Source organism: Heterocephalus glaber, unplaced genomic scaffold (assembly GCF_053883595.1).
Source record: "Heterocephalus glaber isolate CG9 unplaced genomic scaffold, H.glaber_assembly_v1.0 deba00001764, whole genome shotgun sequence".
Lineage (NCBI taxonomy): Eukaryota > Metazoa > Chordata > Mammalia > Rodentia > Bathyergidae > Heterocephalus > Heterocephalus glaber.
The window spans coordinates 11022855-11030551 of record NW_028258461.1 but is presented as its reverse complement, the minus strand read 5'-3'; positions in this window follow the sequence as shown (position 1 = coordinate 11030551).

Here is a 7697-nt window from a genome sequence, read left to right as displayed (position 1 = left end):
GATCATCCAATAAGGTTACAAGTATACTCCCTTAGGTAATGATGGTCCATTTGGGAAACAGGTCATGTAACAAGTGTGGATGGAAAGAACAAAGATTCTCCTAAGAAGTGGTGGGTTCAGAGGTCTCTGGTCACCCACCGGGCTGGCTGATGTGTATCTAGACTTTATTAGGCCCAGGGTTTGTTCTTTGAGGAAGTATGCAGGTCTGGTCATCTTGTCTTTATCTTGAGGCCTGGATTTCAGCTGATGTGTCTCCAGTGCAGCTGTGGTGAGTTTCACCTTTGTCCTTACCCTCTTGAGGACCTAGCCCTATCTGACTGCCTATAATATTTCTATCTAGCTCATCTATCTATAATATAGGTAGCCCCTTCTTGGATTAACCCTCATTGTATTACCACTTGTTGAGTTGTGTGGCTTTTCTCTGAACTGATAGCTTGTACACACAATCTTAAAATACATGTTTTAACATTTCCTTGCTATTAAGTTCAGTATTTCGGAACCAAGCATGAACAAATACCATTGATAGTGGTTGGTTTTCAAAGTTTAAATCCTTATATTCTCATCTTAAAATTTTAAAAGAAAATGGTATCATTTATTTTTGGGTAAAGAAATAACATCATGAGAAATTCAACTAGAACGTTCCCCAGAATTAATGAACTTGTGAAAGTTAATGAAATGTTTTATTTTATATATACAAAATGAAAGTCTTTTTCTGTACCAAATATTTTAAATTAATAAAACAACACTGCTGAACAAAAGCTTTTGTATAAACACTAAAAAGAAAACTACACAGTATTTTGGGTTTTTTTAGTGTTTTAAAAGCATAGATTATATGTTATACCTGGAGATAACAGCCATACTAGGAGTACTTCATCAGCTCCAAACAATTGTATCAGGTCAGTTTTATTTAACAACCACCTTTATTATATATGTGTTTATGTACACACACACACACACACACACAAATACATCTATGCACATTAAAAATCCCCTATTATTATCACTTTTCTCATTGAAGGCTGACTGATACAGATTTTAGTACTGAAATAAGTTCCAGAAGAACAGGATCTTATGATGCCTTCCTTAAATTTATTCTGGATTTTCTGGAATAGGCCATTAATCTGATTAGGTTAATAATCTGTTTCCAGTGTTAAAATGGGCATTGATATTCCAAAGCAGGAAATGGCAAAGGTTACTCAAATTCCTGTCTTTAGATATGAGTAATCAAGTTCCTATAAAAGACAAGTATCTGAGTCTCAACCTTCGAATAGTTTAGTCAAAATAAGGAGTATTATGAAATTGACTGTGAAAATATCTGTGACTGGCCTTGTAGAAACCTTTGGAAAAACAGTATGCATAGTCTAATCCTGAGTGTGGCTGAATTGCAACACAAATTGAATTCACAACCTTACAGCATCTCTTCTGTTAACATTAGAGCACTCATTTTGAAAAACAGAATACTAAAAAGTGGAATGAGAATATATAGTTGCATGCCAATGAATCTGGGCACGTTGAAGACTGTCTTGGGGTTTCTACAATAAAATAGCATAGTCTGGTGGCTTTGAAAAAAAACAAATTTTATTTTTTATAGTGCTGGGGCCTGGAAGCCTGAAATTGGGGTGCCAGCACAATTGAGTTCTGGTGAGACCTTTCTTCCAGAGTGCAGACCAATGACTTCTCTTGGTTGTCCTCACGTGATGGAAAGTGGAGTAGAGAACTGTCTGTGGTTCTTTTTATAAGGGCACTAATACCATTCATGAGGTTCCACCCTCCTAACCTAATCACCTCCTGAAGGCCCCACTTCCTAATATCACAATGGGGTTTAGAATTTCAACAAATGGATTGGGGGGAGGCACACATTCACTGCATTGTATAATCTTCAATTCAGTGAGATATCTTTGTCAGTAGACATCGTTCCTGCCAGAGGTGGGGTTATTTCCCCTTTACCTGAAGAACCCGTAAGGGTCTCACCTTAGATAGTTGTCTTCCCAGGCACTGCTGACCTTCTTCTGGAGCTACCACCATGACGTCTCATTGCTTGTTAACCTACACCTAAACTCAAGTTCCTGCAGGCCAAAAAGATGAGTTACAAAATGAGACCCATGAGGAGTTGTGATATTCACCTGAGGAACTGTATGATTTTACACACACACACACACACACACACACACACACACACAGAACAGCCTGGGGTAAATGTGTGAAAATGTTTCTTAAAACTAGGGCACAAAAGAGGAAGCAGTAAAATGTTGGATCTGGCTGCAAGTGTTTGTGTGCAAATCTTTGTGTGGACATATGTTTCTCTTTCTCTTTGGTATATAACTAGAAGTGAAATTGTTGGGACATTTGGTAATTTTATGTTTAATTTTTTGATGAAATGCCAGGCTATTTTCTAAAGATGCTGTTAGCAGTGTTTGAGGATTCCAATTTCTTCACATCCTCCTAAACACTTGTTTAAACCTTTGTTAATTTCAGTGATGTGAAGTGGTATCTCATTGTTTTGAGTTCTATTTCTGTTTTCCTGGTAGCAGGTGTTAAGGATCTATTCTTCTGCTTAAGGTTGTAGAAATGAGGTCGCCACTTCCTTGCTGGGTGTCAGCTGGGGGCTGCCCTCAATGCCTAAAGCTTCTCACATTTCTTTTCCAAGTAGAATCAATCCTACATCTTCAAAAAAGTAAAGCCATGCTAAATCCTTCATGTCCTTTGACTATCTGTCCTCTGACTTCCCCTTCTGCTCATGGGTAGAGAAGTCTGCTTGTAAAGGCCTCCCTTGAGTGTGGCAGGGACATCTCAGGGACAAGTGAAATAGTGATCCTGTGCCAACTGCAAAAGCCCATCTCAGGTAGAAGCTACCTAACTCCTGCTGAATCCAGGCTGTCCTAGAGTGGGGAGAGGCAGAGGAGGCAGGGCCACCAATGCACAAGTAATAAAGCCAAGAGGGCTTTGGCAAGGCCTCTGCTGAAGTCCTGTTGCTGAATGGAAGAACAGAAGCTCATAGCCCAAGCTGCTGCCATAGCCTCAGGGATCAGGCTAGGCTGTGCCCCCAGTGGTTCGGGGAGCTGAGAACCCTTAGGGCCAGCACCCCGGGGACCTGGGATGACTTACTAAGGGCAATCTCCAGGGCCTGCTCGCAGTCATACCGGCCAAGGTGACAGCCATGTGGCTTTCTGTCCTTTCAGAATTCTGTTGTACCCCCACGGAGTTTCTGGGCACAGGGATTGTGCTATTTTGGTCAACAGAGAGGCCAAGTTGTCCCAGGCAGACAACACTAGTGTGGTATCTTGTATTGGAAAGGATCAAAACACTTTGCGAGTAGGCTAGACTTTTGCTACACAAGGGTCACTATGTAGCCTCAGCATTTTACCATGTCTTCAGAATGTGTGGACATTAAAGCCACAAGAATGCCGTGAGTATGACATACTCTCTGGGGATTTAGACTGGCACTTGCAGCTACAGCATTGCTCACACAGTAGATATAAAAATTTGCAAATACACACAGCACAAGTCCTGACCTAAGATGAGTATCAAAAATTGATTGACTGCACAGACATTGCTGTAATTATAGCAGGAACTGGACTTTTCAAAATCTGTACCTTGGCTTCCAAAACTGGAAAGTGCCAGTGCCCTAAGTTTTAGGATTATGCATGCTGGAGACTTTAATATGTGCCACAAGAAAACTTGCAGTCTATCCACCGAGTGCCAAAATGGAGTAAATCTTAAATAATAACAAACAGCATATGATTCCAGAAACTGTAATTATCAGTGAGAAGTTTTCTACGGTAGCTATTTCACTACCCAGAAAGAAAGAAAGAAAGAAAGAAAGAAAGAAAGAAAGAAAGAAAGAAAGAAAGAGAGAGAGAGAAAGAAAATGGGAGATGTGAGGGATCATGAATTCTATAAAAGCTGTAGAAGACTGCAGTGATGAATCACAATTATCAAGGCAAATATTTTTGATATTTGTCCAAACAGGACATATAGTTGAATAAAAAGTTTTAGGAACTGATTTCTGCTTAAATTTTAAAAACCACTTGCAAAGATGTCTTAAAGCTCAATCCTGCCAGGTGTGATGGCACATGCCCATAATCCTAGCCCTAAGGAGGCTGAGGCAGGAGGATTGAGTTTCAGTCCAGTGTAGATTACATAGCCAGACAGTTTGCAATAGCTAAGGTTTGGAAACAGCCCAAATGCCCATCAACTGGAAACTGGATAAAGAAGATGTGGTTTTTTTATAAAATGGAGTACTACTCAGCCATAAAGAACGGGAAACTAGAGACATTTATAGCTAAGTGGATGCACATTGAGGCCATCCTCTTAAATTAAATAAATAGGACACACATGTGTAAATACCAAATAGTTTCTCTAGTGTGAAAAACTAAAAGTGTAAATAAGGATCATTACAATTGTATAATTGATATTGTGAAATAGGAAGAAAAGGTCTAAGGGAGTAGGGGAAGTGGGAGGGGTAGGGGAAAGGAAGGAAGGGAAGAGAAAAAATATGAGAAAAGGAAAAAAATGGAAATAAAGTCTTTGCAAATAGGGAAGGGTGGAGGGGGTGAAGGGAGGGCAGGGGAATGGGGAAAAATAAGAACCATGATGCGTCATGTAAAGTACAGGTAACCAATAATGAATGTAAATGTATTGTATACCTAAAATGTACCGATAAACTTAATGGAAAAAAAATAAAAGGATAGAGGAGGAAAGGAAAAAAAAAGATTTACCTGTGATTTTTAACTTTCATAAAACATGCTTTGGAATATATTTGACTGATAAAGTTTAAACATCGTTTTCACTTTCTACAGTAACACAATTTTTTTTCTTCTAATGCTACCAAAATAAAAATCATTTTTGCATTAGCAATCTCACAGCTGGATTCACATTACTGTTGGACTGAATAAGCAGAAGACTAGAATCATGGAAGGAGATAACTGGAATCCTGCCTACCATACAGGCCTATAGTAATTGGCCAGCCCTGAAGGACAGTACTGAAGGGAAACCCTCTCAAGGGGAAGGTCTTTCAGCAGTGCACCAGGCTGTTCATTGTGCCTAGAGGAAAGATGGTCAGAAGTACGAGTGTAAGTCCATGCATGGGCTATGTCCAGTTCATTGGCTAAACTGTCTAGCACTGATAAGGTGATCTGGGGAGAAAGTACGTGTATAGACCTTTCCAAATGGATGTATTATGTGAGAATTATATGAGCTTTGTAAGGTTTCCAGCAAAAGGTAATCTCAGCAGAGCACAATTTTAGAAATCTGATGCATAGGATACTCATTATCTTAGATATCAACCAGCTTCTTTGCCAAGCATTTGGTTTATAACCCAATGGTCTCAAGAACAAAATGATCAAGGTGGCAGGGATGGCAGTTATGTTCAGAAACATGGTTTCTACTCACCAAGACCAGTTTCACTACAGTCACTGATGAGTGCTCAATCTGCCAGAAGCAAAGATAAACACTTAGCAGTCCAACATGGAACCCGTCTCCAGAGTGATAAGCCAGTTACCAGGTAGCAGATGGTTATGCTGGACCACTTCCATTATAGAAGGGGCACAGCTTTGTTCTTACTCAAACAGACACATAGTCTGGATATGGATTTTCCTCCCCAACTACACCACTTTTGAGAAAAATCAGTATTTGTAGATTTGAAAAATCTTCAATCACTGTCATGGCATTTTGAACAGCATCACTTCTAAACTAGGAATTCATGTCACAGAAAACAAATATGGCAATGGAACAACACTCATGGCATTCACTGGTCTTCGTATTTTTGCTTCATCCTGAATTGAAATGACCTTTGGGAGACTCGGTTATATTTTTAGCAAGGTAGCAATAACTTGAAGGTCTGAGGCAGCAGCTTCTAGGTGATGATAATGCTTTAAGTATTTATTTACATAGATATAGAGTGCTGTTTACATAGATATAGAGCCTGGGTTCACCATTCTTGTGACCAAGGTTTTGAAATGGGAGTGCCTTCCCTCACTATTATCTCTAGTGAAACAAGAGGAAAAAAATTGCCCCCTTCTCACAATTTTACATTCTTCTTGTTTAGAGATTGTAGTTCCAAAGAGAGAAATGCTTTCACCAGGGAAAACAATCATGATCGCATTGAATGTTAAGTTGTGACTTCCAGCTGACCACTTTGGACCCTCCATTCTTCTCAATCAACAGACAAAGAAATGCTTTTGTGTATTGGCTAGAGTAATTTTGTGTATTGTGTAGTAATTGAACATTATTCTCAAAGACAATTGAGTTCAAAACTATGGAGGACTAAGTCCAATATGTCCAGACACTTTTTACCCCACTGGTGATTGAACCCAGGACCTTCACACTGAGTTACATTTCAGCCCTTTTAAAAAAAATTTAATTTTGATAGTGGGTCTCACTAGGTCACTAATGTGCCCAGACTTGTCTTGAACTTGTGATCCTCCTACCTCAGGATTACAGGTATGCATTACCACTCCCACCTGAGTGCTTCTTAGTATTCCTATGTTTTGTGATTCAAGTCAATGAATAATTATAATAACCCAACTGAGCCGGGGATTTAGCTCAGTGGTTCCCGTGCCTGCCTCACAAGCGCAAAGTCCCAAGTTCGATCCCTGGTACCAAAAAATAAAACAAAACAAAACCCAATTGAAGCAGGGTGTCCATTGGCCAGACCATTTAGCAAAAAGTTCTTTGAGTTATTTTCTCAAAGGATCGTGGACAGCTGAGGTGCTGGTTGAGGATACGCCTAGTGAAAAAAATCAGTAGTAAATATCAGCTATGACATTGTGACCTGCTGCAGAAACCAGGACTATAATAGTGTTTAGCTTGATGAGTTAATAACATACCCCTCCTCAAGAGGGAATACAAACAAGGAAAGAAAGCATATTTTAAAAGGCAATTCTTAGAACAAAAAAGCCCAGCTTTTACTGGCAGAAAATTGTAACATTGAAAAGTTCCCCTTTTTCTTAGTTCTAGAAGACAATTCCCTTAAATGCCACATTCTAGGAAACCACCAATATTCAGCTCCATTCCATAGAAAACCTGTTCTTGTTACCCAAGGACAATTATGATAACACAACTGAATGGCTTTGGTATAATTAACTTTGCTGTGAAGATTATGGTAATTTTTTTGTAATAGTGCACCTTTTCCAGGTCTTAAATGAAGACTATTGTTTTCAATCTCAAAATTTATACTTCATTAACCAAAATATACCTAAAACACCTATATTGTGCAAGGCATGGTCAGGGATACAACAGGAGGTTAAAATATATATGGGATTATGAAACGAATTCTCATAGAAAGTTGTGGTATACAAAATCAAGACAAAAAATCAGTTGACTTTCTACACACTAACAATGAGCAATCGGAAGATTAAGAAAACAAGTCTATATAATAGCATAAAAAAATGAACCTAACATAGGGCATGGTGGCACATGCCTGTAATCCCAGCACTTGAGAGGCTGAGGCAGGAGGATAGCTGTGAGTTCGAGGCCAGCTTGGGTTATATAGTGAGTTCAAGGCCAGCCTGAACTACACAGCGAGACCTTGTCTCATAAATAAATAAATAAATAAATAAATAAATGGAGATAGACACTGCACACACACACACACACACACACACACACACAGGGAAATCACCTGTGAAGACAAAGGCAGAAGCCAGGAGAGTCATGGGATTGATTTTCCACCTCGGTCTCAAATGGAACTGACCCCA